Source organism: Adiantum capillus-veneris, chromosome 6 (genome assembly GCF_014529385.1).
Source record: "Adiantum capillus-veneris isolate H3 chromosome 6, ASM1452938v2, whole genome shotgun sequence".
NCBI lineage: Eukaryota > Viridiplantae > Streptophyta > Polypodiopsida > Polypodiales > Pteridaceae > Adiantum > Adiantum capillus-veneris.
Window position 1 is genome coordinate 35736535 of NC_140936.1, and position 16069 is coordinate 35752603.

Sequence of the window (16069 nt, forward strand, 5' to 3'; positions counted from 1 at the left end):
TTTGGGTGCACTCTAGCAATACATCAGAGTCCCCTTACAATAGGATGCACTCCAATAGTACATTGAAGTCCCCTTAGAGTAGGGTGCACTCCATTCAAGTGTTCATAAAATTGACACACCTTTAAAAAAAAAAAAAAGACTATATCAAATTATACAAATGTTGAAAGATACAAACTAGAATAAAAAAAGCATCTTATAGCCATATTTATTCAATGCTTTCGTGTTGACAAGTACACACCAAGGACATAATTTGTCTCAGAATCACTATACTGATTTACAATTGTGTTGTATGTATAGACTCTCTTATCTCTTGCATACAACCATCCTACCAACCATGGAATTATGGTTCTCTGCAAGAAGTTTTGAAGTTGCTCGGAAGTTTGCCTCCACATCTTTGGAAATATAAGATATGTCCCTGGCATGTTCCACATCACCCTATATGGAGTGTCATCAAAAATTAAGGTATTGTTTGCATCCAAATCCTCAAATATCTTCCAAATATCACTCAGATTTTTGTGATAAACCCTTGTAAATCCTAACATGATATTTGGATTTTGGCAATTTTTGTTACTCATAAACACCTTGAACTTGGTATACTGCTCAGGAAAACACTTTTGTGTGATGCGTTGCACCCTTGTTAAGTTATAGCAACTTCATATCCATAGCTCAAAGTATTCAGCACAAAAATCCAAAAAACTTTGTGCGTCTGGTCGCACCACGTGATAAACTTCATCTTTGTCCTCCACAAGTCGCATGTGTTGAGCCCAAGATGGCATAGAATCTCCATGTTTCATTTCAACTGTCTTGAGAAGTAACCCCTCTAGATCCAAGATAAGTACTCTTTTTATGTCCTTGAAAGCAAGTGGTAGGTGATAAGGAGGTGATTCATTCCTTGGACAAGGTCTTGGAGGAGGTTGGATGGGTAATTCAATAGTTTTCTTCAATTTATGCCAGCATATAGCCAATCCATTTTTCTGTAATGGTTCTGAAATTAAAGAACAAGAACACTTAATGCAAACACAACAATAGACATGAGTTTTACATTGTCTACCCTAAGGTTTTATTAGATACCAAAATCCATCTATGATCTACTCATTAATAGAAAGAAAGTCAAATTAAAATCCTGACTCTTTTTTATGCTACACTCTCCCTTAGTCTCAATACCATGGAGTTCAACTAGACTTAAGTCAACTAATAACTACTACTTGTTGTTAAAGGTATGCTTGAAGTGTATAAGGCTTAACCAATGCTCTAGTGTAGAATGGGTATTTAGGTCTCAAGGTCTACCACTTATCCAAGCAAAGATCCATTTAGATATGGAAACCCAATTTTTCTTAATATAATGATATAGAGTGGACAAGTGGTGAATCCTGAGACCAAGCCACTCATGCTACTAGGGATAATAGGTTGGACAAGTGGTGGACCTTGAATGTAAACCCCCCATGTACAAAGTATCAAGGGTTTTGGGTATTTCAATGGACTCTAGCATCTTGGAAACATGGTGGAGCTTACTTCTGTCCATGTTTCAATGGAGTCTATCTTGGATAAATGGTGGAGTATCATTCTCTCCATGTTTCAATGGAGCCTACCTTGGACAAGTGGTGCACGTTTGTTTCTCTCTATGTTTGAACAGATTTAGCTTGGACAAGTGGTGGACCTTGGAACAAAATCCCCATGTAAAACATATCATGGACATTACAAGTGGTGAGAAAAAATACCATTCAATATATAACCTTATAGGTTGGAAAAGTGGTGGACCTTAACACCCAATTATTATTAATATAATGACATAGAGTGGACAAGTGGTGAATCTTGCGACCAAACCTACTAGGAAAAGTACGTTGGACAAGTGGTGGACCTTGAATGCAAACCCCCCATGTACAAAATATTACTCATGCTACTAGGAATAATTTGGTATTAAGGTCCATGTTTCAATGGAGCCTAGCTTGGAAAAGTGGTGGACCTTTGTTTCTCTCTATGTTTCAATAGAATTTGCTTGGACAAGTGGTGAACCTTGGAACAAAACCCCCATGTAAAGCATGTCATGGGCATTACAAGTGGTGAGAAAAAATACCATTCAAGGTATAACCTTATAGGCTGGACAAGTGGTGGACCTTAGCACCCAATTCCTCTTATTATAATGACATAAAGTGGAAAAGTGGTGAATTGTGAGACCAAACCTACTAGGGATAATAGGTTGGAGAAATGGTTGACCTTGAATGTAAATCACCCATGTACAAAATATCATGGGTTTTGTGTATTTCAATGGAGCCTAGCATGTTGGAGACATGGTGGAACTTACTTCTCTCCATGTTTTAATGGAGCCTATCTAGGAGAAATGGTGGAGGTTCCTTCTCTCCATGTTTCAATGGAGCCTAGCTTGGACAAGTCGTGGACCTTTGTTTCTCTCTATGTTTGAATATGGTTAGCTTGGACAAGTGGTGGATCTTGGAATGAAACTCCCATGTAAAACATATCATGGGCATTTCAAGTGGCGAGAAAGGATACCATTTAAGATATAACCTTATAGGTTGGACAAGTGGTGGACCTTAACACAATATAATGACATAGAGTGTACAAGTAGTGAATCTTGAAACCAAACCACTCATGCTACTAGGGATAATAGGTTAAACAAGTGGTGGGCCTTGAAATAAAACCCCCTAGAGTGTTTCAATGGAGCCTAGCTTGGAAACATGGTAAAGCTTGCTTCTCTCCATGTTTCAATGCAGCCTATCTTGGATAAATGGTGCAGCATCATTCTCTCCATGTTTCAATGGAGCCTAGCTTGGACAAGTGGTGGACCTTTGTTTCTCTCTATGTTTGAATAGAGTTATCTTGGAAAAGTGGTGGACCTTGGAACAAAAACCCCATGTAAAACATATCATGGGCATTACAAGTGGTGAGAAAAAATACCATTAAATATATAACCTTATAGGTTGGACAAGTGGTGGACCTTAACACCCAATTATTCTTAATATAATGGCATAGAGTGGATAAGTGGTGAAATTGGGACCAAACCTACTAGGGAAATAGGTTGGACAAGTGGTGGACCTTGAATGTAAACGCCCCATGTACAAAATATCACTCATTCTATTAGAAATAATTTGGTATTAAGGTCCATGTTTCAATGCAGCCTAGCTTGGAAAAGTGGTGGACCTTTGTTTCTCTCTATGTTTCAATAGATTTATCTTGGACAAGTGGTGTACCTTGGAACAAAACCCCCATGTAAATCATGTCATGGGCATTACAAGTGGTGAGAAAAAATACCATTCAAGCTATAACATTATAGGTTGGACAAGTGGTGAACCTTGAATGTAAACCCCCCATGTACAAAAAATTATGGGTATTGGGTATTTCAATGGAGCCTAGCAACTTGGAGACATGGTGGAGCTTATTTCTCTCCATGTTTCAATGGAGCCTATCTAGGAGAAACAATGGAGGTTCCTTCTCTCCATGTTTCAATGAGCCTAGCTTGGACAAGTGGTGGACCTTTCTTTCTCTATATGTTTTAATAGAGTTAGCTTGGACAAGTGGTGGACCTTGGAATGAAACCCCCATGTAAAACATATCATGGGCATTTCAAGTGGTGAGAAAGGATACTATTTAAAATATAACCTTATAGGCTGGACAAGTGGTGGACTTTAACACATATTTCTTCTTAATATAATGACATAGAGTGTACAAGTGGTGAATTTTGAGACCAAACCACTCTTGCTACTAGGGATAATAGGTTGGACAAGTGGTGGACCTTGAATGTAAACCCCTCATGTACAAAATTATGGGTTTAGGGTATTTCAATGGAGCCTAGCTTGGAGACATGGTGGAGATTGCTTCTCTCAATGTTTCAATGGAACCTATCTTGGAGAAATGGTGGATCATCCTTCTCTCCATGTTTCAATGGAGCCTATCTTGGACAAGTGGTGGACCTTTGCTTCTCTCTATGTTTTAATGGAGTTAGCTTGGACAAGTGGTGGGTCTTGGAACAAAACCCCTTTGTAAAACATAGCATGGACATTACAAGTGATGAGGAAAAATATCATTCAAGATATAACCTTATAGGTTGGAAAAGTGGTGATGGACCTTGACAAGTGGTGAAGGATACCATTTAAGATATACCCTTATAGGTTGGACAAGTGGTGGACCTTAACACCCAGTTATTCTTAATATAATGACATAGAGTGGATAAGTGGTGAATCTTAAGACCAAATCACTCATGCTACTAGGTATAATACGTTAGAGAAGTGGTAGACCTTGAATGTAAACACCCCATGTACAAAATATCATGGTTTTAGGGTGTTTCAATGGAGCCTAGAATCTCGGAGACATGGTAGATCTTGATTCTTTCCATGTTTGAATGGCACCTATCTTGGAAAAATGATGGAGGTTACTTCTCTCCATACTTCAACGGAGCCTAGCTTTGACAAGTGGTGAACCTTTGCTTCTCTCTATGTTTGAATAGAGTTAGCTTGGACAAGTGGTGGACCTTTGCTTCTCTCTATGTTTGAATAGAGTTAGCTTGGACAAGTGGTGGACCTTGGAATGAAACCCCCGTGTAAAACATATCATGGGCATTTCAAGTGGTGAGAAAGGATACCATTTAAGATATAACCTTATAGGTTGGACAAGTGGTGGACCTTAATACATAGTTCTTCTTAATATAATGACATAGAGTGTACAAGTGGTGTATCTTGAGACCAAACCACTCGTGCTACTAGGGATCCTAGCTTGGACAAGTGGTGGACCTTGGAAAAAAGTCCCCCTGTACAACATAGATGAGTTTTTTCATGTTTTAATGGAAGAGAGATTCGACAAATGGTGGAGCTTGCTTATCTCCATGTGGATTTTAGAACTAGCTTGGACAAGTGGTGGAGCTTTGCTTTTTTACTCTTCATAATACAATGATGTATAGGTTGGTTACATGGTGAATCTTAAGGCCAAACCTCCCATCTTACTAGAGATGATAGGTTGGACAAGTGGTCAACCTTCTATCATTTCTCCATGCCTATAATTAGACAATTAGTAGAACTAGCATCTTTCTATGTTGTCTAGAGCTGAGCTTGGACAAGTAGTGGACCTTGCTACTCTCTTCCCTTGGATTATTAGTTTGAAGACTCATTATATATACTTGCTTAGATCTATATAATTACTCATTAGTTAGGTTACAAGTGGGTATGTAATTTGTTAGCCTCAAGGGACTTTGAATATTGAATAGTAAGAAAGTCAAGTGCTGGTTTGAAGATCTTTTGCTTATCTAAACTAGACTCTAACTCAATAATAAGTTTCATAAGTTCCACGAATTGTCCTATCTAGGCTCCAAAAGAGTCTTAATTGGTTTGTGCTAGATTCTAACTTCCTTGATGGGGTAGAATCCTAGAAAAATGAGGCACTATAAGTTTTACCTTAGCTCAAATGGATTTTTCACTTAAACTCGACTGCAATTTGGCTATCTAGTCTTTGTCTCGATGGAGTTTAACACTAGATACATAGTAGTGATATTTAAGCTTCATGTCTCTTCACTTGATCGAGATATGAGACCATACTTTCAAGGTCACCACTTGTCTTACCTAAAGACCAATGTGAGACATGGGAGCAAGAAAGCCATCCGATATTGTTTTAAGGACTATTACATAGGCAATCAATAACTTAAGTAAAGCAAAAAGACTTGGATCTTTCACAATTAATAACTTAAGTAAAGCCAAAAAGACTTGGATCTTTGACAGTTTTTTTCAAACTAAAAAAGCACAATCTCATGCTAACAAAACTATAAATCACAATTGAAAGGTTTGAACAAGAAAAAGATCAACAATCTTAATAAGAAGGATACTTTTCATTTCATTTGATGATTACAAACTAAAATAAAGTCTCTCAAGAAATTGATAAACAAAAAATGTAGGTGACTGCTTCATTATTTTGAGCAAAAATATCAAAATCTCTATTGATTGAGCTCCATCTAGTAGTATCCTTTGTAAGATCCTGCAAGAAGGAATAAAAAGAAAGATTTGTTAGATACCATGCACATGAGTGTTCAAGCATGTGTATCAAGAATATATGACATGTCACTAGTACCTTAGGGTTGCTTTCTATCCAGCCTTAGAAGATTGTTCTCAGCTTTCACCTTATTTATATAAGCCTTTGCTGTGGTTGCCTTCAAAACTCCTTTTGTGTTACAACCCAATTGCCTAGCTAAAGTGGTCAATTGTGACGCCTTCATGCTTTCAATGGGTGTACGCTCCTTTGCCAAGATCTCTTGTATTTGGGCTCTTCTCATTTCATTGCGGTGGCTTGTGTCACTTGCATCTTCAATGATAGTTTCATCTCTGTCACCTTTTGCAGGTGGTATTCTTCTTGTAAAGAACACCTTAGCTGACCAAACATCATTTTTCTGCTTCCAATACTCCATGATTTGTTTGTATTCACTATCATTTGTCACTATAGGTTGTCCATAACGATTAGAAGCAATTAAATCACGCACATCCCTTCTCTCATCAAGCTGAATCAAGTATGGCAGTAGCTCCTCCAAGAGCATATTGTCAACCATCTTCTCAGCATCAAATTGTGGTGGAAAAATGCAATTGTTTGCTGGTGAAATACATCCCTTGTAAGGAGAGTCATCAATAAGCACTGTTCTTTGTGGATCACATTCAAACCCCATGGCAATTTTGGCTAGAGGCTTGAACATTGCCTCAACGTTTGGATTGTCGGGTCTAAACAATTTTTGAGTTTGAGCGGTGTAGCAAACATCTTGCGACCAAATTGCAAAGAAAGGCAATGTATCCTCAGCTAAGTTGTTTAGTGCTGCAAGGATTTGATACACATTATTCCTAGTAGCTGTCGACCAAATTGCAACATTAAACCTTTGTAAAATAGTCTTCAAGAATTGGATGCAACCTGGCCTGAGTATAATATATCTTTTTGAATCCATTTGCACTGAGTTGTGGTGTGAGGATGGTTGAGGGGAACGTTTCAACAATAGACCATTTAAATCCAATATAATTGTAAGCATGGATTTCTCAACATCTACGCTACATGACGTAGTACCAATTGGCAATAGCTCGTGAGTGGACTTTTCAGTCTCTTTTGATGTATGTTGCATTTTTGAAGCATCGATTTCTTGGTTCTCATTATTGGAAGCTTGCTCAAGTTGCACAACACTAGACTCTAGTATAGAAATATCATCCATCTTGGGCACTTTAGAAACCATAGAATCTATGGATTCTATAGTTGTTGACTGAACCATAGGAGCATTATCCATCCCAGTTTGTGAATCTAAGAAAACACACACACAAATGGTATCTCAAAACCACTAGAATTTTATTCACCATATTTATATGTAGAACTCCTAGTAAGAAATTTATTTAAGGTAAAGTCGTTGTTAGAATCCTTGCAACCATTTTCAGCATTCGTACACCAAACACCACTTGTCTAAAATACAATCTACTAACTCAACATTTTCCATCCTACACTTTATTAAAGATGAGTACTTAAAGTGAAAACTAAAAGCCACCCTTGTTGAGGAAACATGGATACAAGGTCCACCAAATGTCCAACCTAGACTACAAGAAAATAATTAGAGATTTGGATTCAAAGGCCACCACTTATTCAAGTAAGATAACTCCACTTGTTTAAGACAGTAATGTTTGAAGCCCCACCACTTGTCCAACCTAGACATTGATTAAATTTTGGTAAGATTTATCACAAATCTAGAGTAGAATCAAGATTCTATGGCCAAGGTAGTCAAATATGTTAGACAACACACAAAGCATAAGAGCACTCTAGATTCTCGTTGAGCATAAACTAAACAATAATCAAATGTTATATTCACTTGAGATTTCATCCATGAAAAATGAAAATGATGCATGTACTTGAGATTTCCATCCATGTACAATACTTTACAATGTCAAGTAAAGTTATAGTCAGCAAACAACTCTTCTCCTGCTTCAACTTGACAAATAGTCTCAATGCATACATGGCCATATTCTTCTGACTTGATGTGTGAAGAGGTGCATTTATGCCAAGGTGGCAAATTTGGATCAAATGTATAGCGTACGTTGGGACAGACATTTGTACTGTGAGAACTATTTATATAGCCCGACACGTTTCCTTCTTCTACACAACCAATAATGTATGATTGATCTTCCTCTTCTTCTATGTTTGGATCCTCTAGAAGAGAATATTTATAAGCTCTTGGAAATATTTTGCATATCTTTTTCCAGTCTTGAAATCTATACTTATGCCCTCCATAGTTTAGAATAGTCAAACCACTTTCCAGGGTAGTATGCACAAATAGCCCATAACCAGCTCCTTCAATACATGAAAGTCGCACTTCAAAATCCACACCGTTAATATGGAAAATTACATCTTTGGGAATAGGAAAAGTTGGTGTCCCAAAAGGATCTTCATGCCAATCATAGTGTGAAATACATCTAGTTTTTATATCACTTAACTCCTTTGTGTCTGCAAAAAGAAGAAAATATTATGCATAAAATAATGACAATATCAAAGAAAGATATCATTATTTTATAGTCCAATAGGTCCATTGTATGGAAGACTTAGAGTGCCTCTTACATGGTGCCTCCAAGGTTTCCAAAAAATAAAATCATTGGAAAAAAAAGGCCACTGTGTCTCCAATCTATTGCCCATTTGAAGCATAGAGAGAACCAAGGTCCACCACTTGTCCAAGCTAGACATGGAGCATTGACACAAGATCCAACACTTATCCAAGAACCCTATAGTATATGTGGTAACATGGGATGCATTGATGCAACAAAAGTAGTCTAGCCTCCTCATCCATCTCTTTTTTCTTGTAGCCTAGAGGGATTAGTTTCAAGGTCTATCACTAGTCAAAAACTACACATAGAACATTGATACAAGGTTCCACCACATGTGAAACCTATCATCTCTAGTAGCATGGATGGTTTGATATCAAGGTTCATCGCGTGTCCTACCTATACTCTATTGTAGCATATAGATTCTGGTTTGGTGGTACTACACTTGTCCAAACTTGGCTTGTTGTTGATATCTGGAGGTAATCAAGGGTCCTCCACTTGTCCAAGTTAGGCATATAAAACAATTGCAAGGTCCACCATGTGTACAACATATGATTGATTATAGCATGCATGGTCTTATTTCATGGGCAACCATCTTCTCTCCAACATGTGTCCAACCTCGGCTCCATTGAAGCATGGAGAGAAGCAAGGTCCACCACTTATCAAAGCTATTATTTTCTCCCAGTGCTTTCAAAACCCATAATACGTTGTACATGGGGGGGGGGGGATTCTTGTTTCAAGGTCCACCCCTTGGCTAAGATTGGATCCATTGAAACATAAAGAGAAGCAAGCTCTACCATTTGTCCAAGCTAGGAGCCATTGAAACATGAAAACCCCATAATATGTTGTATACGGGGGGTGTTTTTCAAGGTCTACCACTTGTCTAAGCTATGGTCCATTGGAACATGGAGAGAAGCAAAGCTCCACCACTTTTCTAAGCTAGGATCCATTGAAACATGGAGAGAAGCAAGCTCCATTGTTTGTCTAAGCTAGGCTCCATTGGAACATGGAGAAAACAAGCTCCACCACTTGCCTATTATTGCATAGAGATTCTGGTTTGAAGGTCCACCACTTGTCCAACCTTGCCTTCATGTATGGAGATAATCAAGAGTGCAATGCTTCTCTAAGCTAGGGACATAAAAGAGTTTCAAGGTCCACTACATATACGATCTATGATGGGTTGTAGCATGGGAGGTTTCATTTTAAGGTTGACCACTTCTCCAGCTCCGCTTGTCCAACCTCAGATCCATTGAAGAATGGAGAATAAAGGTGTACCAACTCTCCAAAATAGGCAAGACAATCTCTATAAAACCCATGAATTGTTAATATATGCTATGCTGTGGAGTTTTGTTTGAAGTTCCACTCCTTATCCAAGCTACAATCCATTGAAGCATGGAACTAAGTAAGATATATCTCTAGTCCAAGATAGGATCCATTGAAACATAGAGAGAATCAAGGTCCACCACTTGTCCAAGCTATGCATGGGTAATTGATATAAGGACCACTACGTTTTCACCTATACTATGCTCTATCATGGATGGTTTCATATCCCACCAATTTTCCAACCTATTTAGTAGGTTGTATTATGGGGGTTTGGTTTCAAGGTACTTCACTTGTCTAAGGTGGGTTCCATTGAACCATGGAGAGAAACTATGTCTACCACTTGTCCGAAATATGCTCCTTTAAAACATAAAAACAAGGTCCACCACTTGTCCAAGCTAAAGTTTCTCTCCATTGAAGCATGGAGAGAAACAAGGTCTACCACCTGTCCAAAATATGCTCCATTGAAACATAAAAGCAAGGTCCACCACTTGTCCAAGCTAATATAACAAATGGGTGTTGGTTACAAGGTGTACCACACTTGTCTAAACTAGTCTTCATGCAAGGTCTACCACATGTCCAAGCTATATGAGCTTGTTTTGAAGGTCTACCACACCTCTTGAAATTAGGATCCATGTAAGGTCCACCTTTTGTCAAGCTATGCATTTAATGAGTACTAAAACTAAGTAAATTGCAGTACTTAAATACCTTTCCAAGCTCATTAAGATTTTGGTCTCTAAGGCCGGCCACCACCACATGTCTAATCTATGCTCTAATTGATTACTTATGCTAGTTCTCAAAGTCCAAACATAAGCTCCCTTCTAGCAAGGTTAGTTTAAATTTAGGCTCCAGCACCTGTCTAAGCTAGGTTCAATTTATGAAGCATCACCATTTAACCATGCTACGATCTAATGTATCATATCAAGGGGGTATTGATAAAAGGTCCAAAACTTATTGAGTTCAAGCTCTTAAGTAATTAAGTCTTTGTGAGTATTAAATGTTATAGTTTTAGTCTACAGATCCACCATTCAAAAACTCAAGTAATTTACTATTTACATTCAAACCTTGAATGCTTGAGATAAAAAATACAAACTCAATCAATACTATATAAAGCAAAATCTAACATTAAGAGTATCAAATCAGTAACAAGAAACACTAACATGCACAAGAAACTCAAAACATACGTGTCTCCATTTCCAAAAAGTCCTCCATTGACAGAGGATGGTGTTGTTGTTGTTCTTCTTCTCTTTGTGGAGAGCACTCCTCTGTAACAGGCACAATGTCGCCTGATTGCGAAGTGGATTGTTGAAGTCCAGCCCATTTTTCTATATCTTCATGAGACTTAACAAAGTCTAGCAGCATGGTCTCCACGCTTTTTGCCTCCTCCACACTATCAATTAAGCAGATAACTTCTTTTTTCTGTTGTATTCCTTCTTGTGCAACCAAGGAGCCATCACCAAAAACATCAACAAGCTTGCGGTCTTCAAAACAATATGTACGAATGTAGTGCTTGACCAAAGCTCTTTTTTTGGCCTCCAAATATTGCAAATCTGACATATCGTTATCTGCTACTTGAAGAAGAGAACAATCAATTGGCATGGGATGTTCCTCTGATCTTCTTCTCAGGTCTTCAAATGCATTGCCTTGTCCCAAGAAGGCAATAACTGTTAGGAATTGAATTGCTCCTTTGCAAGGAGCTGATGGAAAGTGATGCAATGCACCACAACAATGGTAGCTCAGATTATCTCCCATGGCGTGAAAGGCACATTGCAATTTTGTGAAGTTAGTGAAATCCACAAATGCAAGAAAGACAAATCCAGGATCTGTTGACCCTCCAGCAATAGCCAAGATCCCATCCAAAGCATTGTTAAATGTCTCCTCACTCCACTTCAAATTGCCTCCAACGTTTTTTGTCATATCTAAAACACATAAGCCAATAGGCACTTTATTATTGAAGTGGCGCATCAAGTAGAGATTGCCTTCCATTTGTAGGCTCACCACATAGATTGACCATGGCAAATCTCTAGGCTCAGTTTTCTCCTTTTGAAGGTGAATTGCCCATTGCATGTATTTTATTGCTCCATCTGGAAAAGCCATTTTCTTTGTTCCACGCGTCAAACTAGATCTGATCCATTCCTCGCATAGCATTAAAATTGTTTTATAAACAACATCATTGATGTTATACATTTTGACCACCTCCTCCCAGTCTTTACATGGTGAAGACTCATTCAAATTGTTGAAGCCTTCAAGAAGTGCATCTTGAATCAATTTGTCTTGCTTCAACTGCTTGATTCGATCATACATGTCAGTTGCATCACCATCCTTTGCACTCTTTGACAGTAAAATCTTCTCATCTCTAATCTCTTCTTGAATAGTCTTTACCTCTGATTCCTCAAGGCCACAAAGGTATCTAAATACAGTTGTTGGGGGTTTCTTATTCTCCTCTTCTAGATTTTCAATGATTTCTATCCAGCAATCATAAACTAAATCAGAGTACGTGACCATGTGTGCCTGTTTAGCAATCCAACTTGCTGCTGCACTCATTCTTGCCAATCGAAGAAAAGCCTAAAAAGAAATAGAGAAATAATTAAACTATTGAGCAAGATTTGTTAATTAAACACTATCAAAAAGACAAAGAAAATAACTTACATCCCATCCGGCACGAGATGCATGTCCCTCTGCAATTCCACTTGCTGCCTTTGGTGGTCGTCCTGAGAAGATCCATTGACTCCGTAAATGTCTCAATATTTGGCTGTAAGGTTGCTTGACATACAATGCCTGAGCCTCCTCATTTGCAATGGCAGATATAGCAGTTGCAACAAATGGAGGAGCATTCACAACAATGCGAGCCTTTCTAAATTTATACACGCTAATCAGTCTTTCAAAGATCTCTTTGTTGTTTTGTTCATTGTGAAGCAAAACTTTTGCAGCATAGATTGAATGCTGCCCATCAAGAATCCAATAATGATAATCTTTAATTTTTTGCTCCTCTACCTCTTCTACTGCCAAAGGAGTCCCCTTCTTTGATTTTGCATTTCGAACAGGCATCAAATATGCACATGCTGCAGGCTTGGTCGTACTCCGTGAAAATCCAAATAACACACTTTCAGCGTGTTTTTTATCCATAATACGTGCATTATAGTGATCAGGAGCAAGCCAACAATTTTGAATAGGGATATCAAATTCCCTATATTGGAAAGGAAAATAATTTATGTACTTATTCATTCCACCTGTATCTTTTTCTTGTCCTTTCATGGCCTCAGCTTCTAAAACATCTGGATCCACAATTCTCATCTTTGACATTGAACCCTCTGTTGATGAGGATGCCAAAGATGCCTTGTCTACATCCAAAATGGAACTAGTTCGCTTAGCTTCTACTTTCTGCACTTTTGCTTGCTTCTTTGTGGATGGTGGTCGTGAAGCTTTCACCTTTTTTCGTTGTAGTGTGGCAATGATGGAGCTTTGAAGTTGATCTGCTGTGATATTTGGATTTGATTCTGCAAACTTCCATCCTCGAGAAAACATTGTCTCTTCTTTGTTTCTAGACATGCGCTCCAATGCATATGCTCCTGGAGATAGTTGAAATTCTAGATTCATTGGAACTAGAATGTCAATGCATTCCACCTCTGGATGACTATCAACTACAGAGACAGATGCTTCCACAATTTGTCCAACATCTTCAAACAAGCTTTCATTCTCCTTTTTGGCAATAAATAGATGCACCTTATGAAATTGTGCACCCTCTATACCATGTATGTCCAAATACCATTTCCTAAGATCATTGCAAGTATACTCAACTGAGACAGCAACCCTTGCAACCGGTTTTTTTGGAGCCATCTTTCCTGAAACAAAAAAAACCAAATGTTATTTTAACATATACTTTTTTGTAATGGATTAAGTTTGTGTGAATACAAGTTCCACCACTTGTTCAAGTATACATAGTGATCATTTAAGCTAGTAAACTAAGGGAAGGGAGAAGTAAGGTCCACCACTTGTCCAAGCTCAGCTCTAGACAACATGGAGAGATTCGAGGTCTACTAATTGTCTAATATAGGCTAACTATATTGAAACATAGAGAGAAGCAAAGGTCCACCACTTGTCCAATCTAGGGTCCATTGAAACATGGAGAGAAGGATGCTCCACCATTTGTCCAAAATAGGCTCCATTGAAACATGAAGAGAAGCAAGATGCACCATGTCTTTGAGATGCTAGGCTCCATTGAAATACCTTAAACCCATGATATTTTGTATATGTGGGGTTTAAATTCAAGGTCCACCACTTGTCCAACCTATTATCCCTAGTAGCATGAGTGGTTTGGTCTCAAGATTCACCACTTTTCCACTCTATGTCATTATATTAAGAAGATCTGGGTGTTAAGGTCCACCACTTGTCCAACCTATAAGGCTATATCTTAAATGGTATTATTTACCACCACTTGGAATGCACATGATGGGTTTTACATAGGGGTATGGTTCCAAGGTCCACCACTTGTCCAAGCTAACTCTATTGAAACATAGAGAGAATCAAAGGTCCACCACTTGTCCAAGCTAGGCTCCATTGAAACATGGAGAGAAGGATGCTCCACCATTTGTCCAAGCCAGGTTTGATTGAAACATGAAGAGAAGCAAGCTGCACCATGTCTCCAAAATGCTAGGCTCCATTGAAATATCTTAAACCCATGATATTTCGTACATGGGGGGTTTACATTCAAGGTCCACCACTTGTCCAACCTATTATCACTAGTAGCATGAGTGGTTTGATGTCAAGATTCACCACTTTTCCACTCTATGTCATTATATTAAGAAGATCTGGGTGTTAAGGTCCACCACTTGTCCAACCTATAAGGCTATATCTTAAAGGGTATTCTTTCTCACCACTTGGAATGACCATGATAGGTTTTACATGGGGGTTTGGTTCCAAGTTCCACCACTTGTCCAAGCTAACTCTATTGAAACATAGAGAGAAGCAAAGGTCCACCACTTGTCTAAGCTAGGGTCCATTGAAACATGGAGAGAAGGATGCTCCACCATTTGTCCAAGATAGGCTCCATTGAAACATGAAGAGAAGCAAGCTGCACCATGTCTCCAAGATGCTAAGATCCATTGAAATACCTTAAACCCACGATATTTTGTACATGGGGAGTTTACATTCAAGGTCCACCACTTGTCCAACCTATTATCTCTAGTAGCATGAGTGGTTTGGTCTCAAGATTCACCACTTTTCCACTCTATGTCATTACGTTAAGAAGATCTGGGTGTTAAGGTCGACCACTTGTCCAACCTATAAGGGTATATCTTAAAGGGTATTCTTTCTCACCACTTGAAATGTCCATGATATGTTTTACATGGGGGTTTGGCTCCAAGGTCCACCACTTGTCCAAGCTAACTCTATTGAAACATAGAGAGAAACAAAGGTCCACCACTTGTCCAAGCTAGGCTCCATTGAAACATGGAGAGAAGGATCCTCTACCATTTGTCGAAGCTAACTCTATTGAAACATGGGGGGTTTACATTCAAGGTCCACCACTTGTCCAACCTATTAACGCTAGTAGCATGAGTGGTTTGGTCTCAAGATTCACCACTTTTTCACTCTATGTCATTATATTAAGAATATTTGGGTGTTAAGGTCCACCACTTGTCCAACCTATAAGGCTATATCTTAAGGGTTATTCTTTCTCACCACTTGGAGTGACCAGCATAGGTTTTACATGGGGTTTTGTTTCAAGGTCCACCACTTGTCCAAGCTAACTCTATTGAAACATAGAGAGAATCAAAGGTCCACCACTTGTCCAAGCTAGGGTCCATTGAAACATGGAGAGAAGGATGCTCCACCATTTGTCCAAGATACGCTCCATTGAAACATGAAGAGAAGCAAGCTACACCATGTCTCCAAGATGCTAGGCTCCATTGAAATACCTCAAACCCATGATATTTTGTACATGGGGGGTTTACATTCAAGGTCCACCACTTGTCCAACCTATTATCTCTAGTAGCATGAGTGGTTTGGTCTCAAGATTCACCATTTTTCCACTCTATGTCATTCTATTAAGAATATCTGGGTGCTAAGGTCCACCACTTGTCCAACCTATAAGGCTATATCTTAAACTTTATTCTTTCTCACCACTTGGAGTTACCAAGATAGGTTTTACATGGGAGTTTGGTTCCAAGGCCCACCACTTGTCCAAGCTAACTCTATTGAAACAT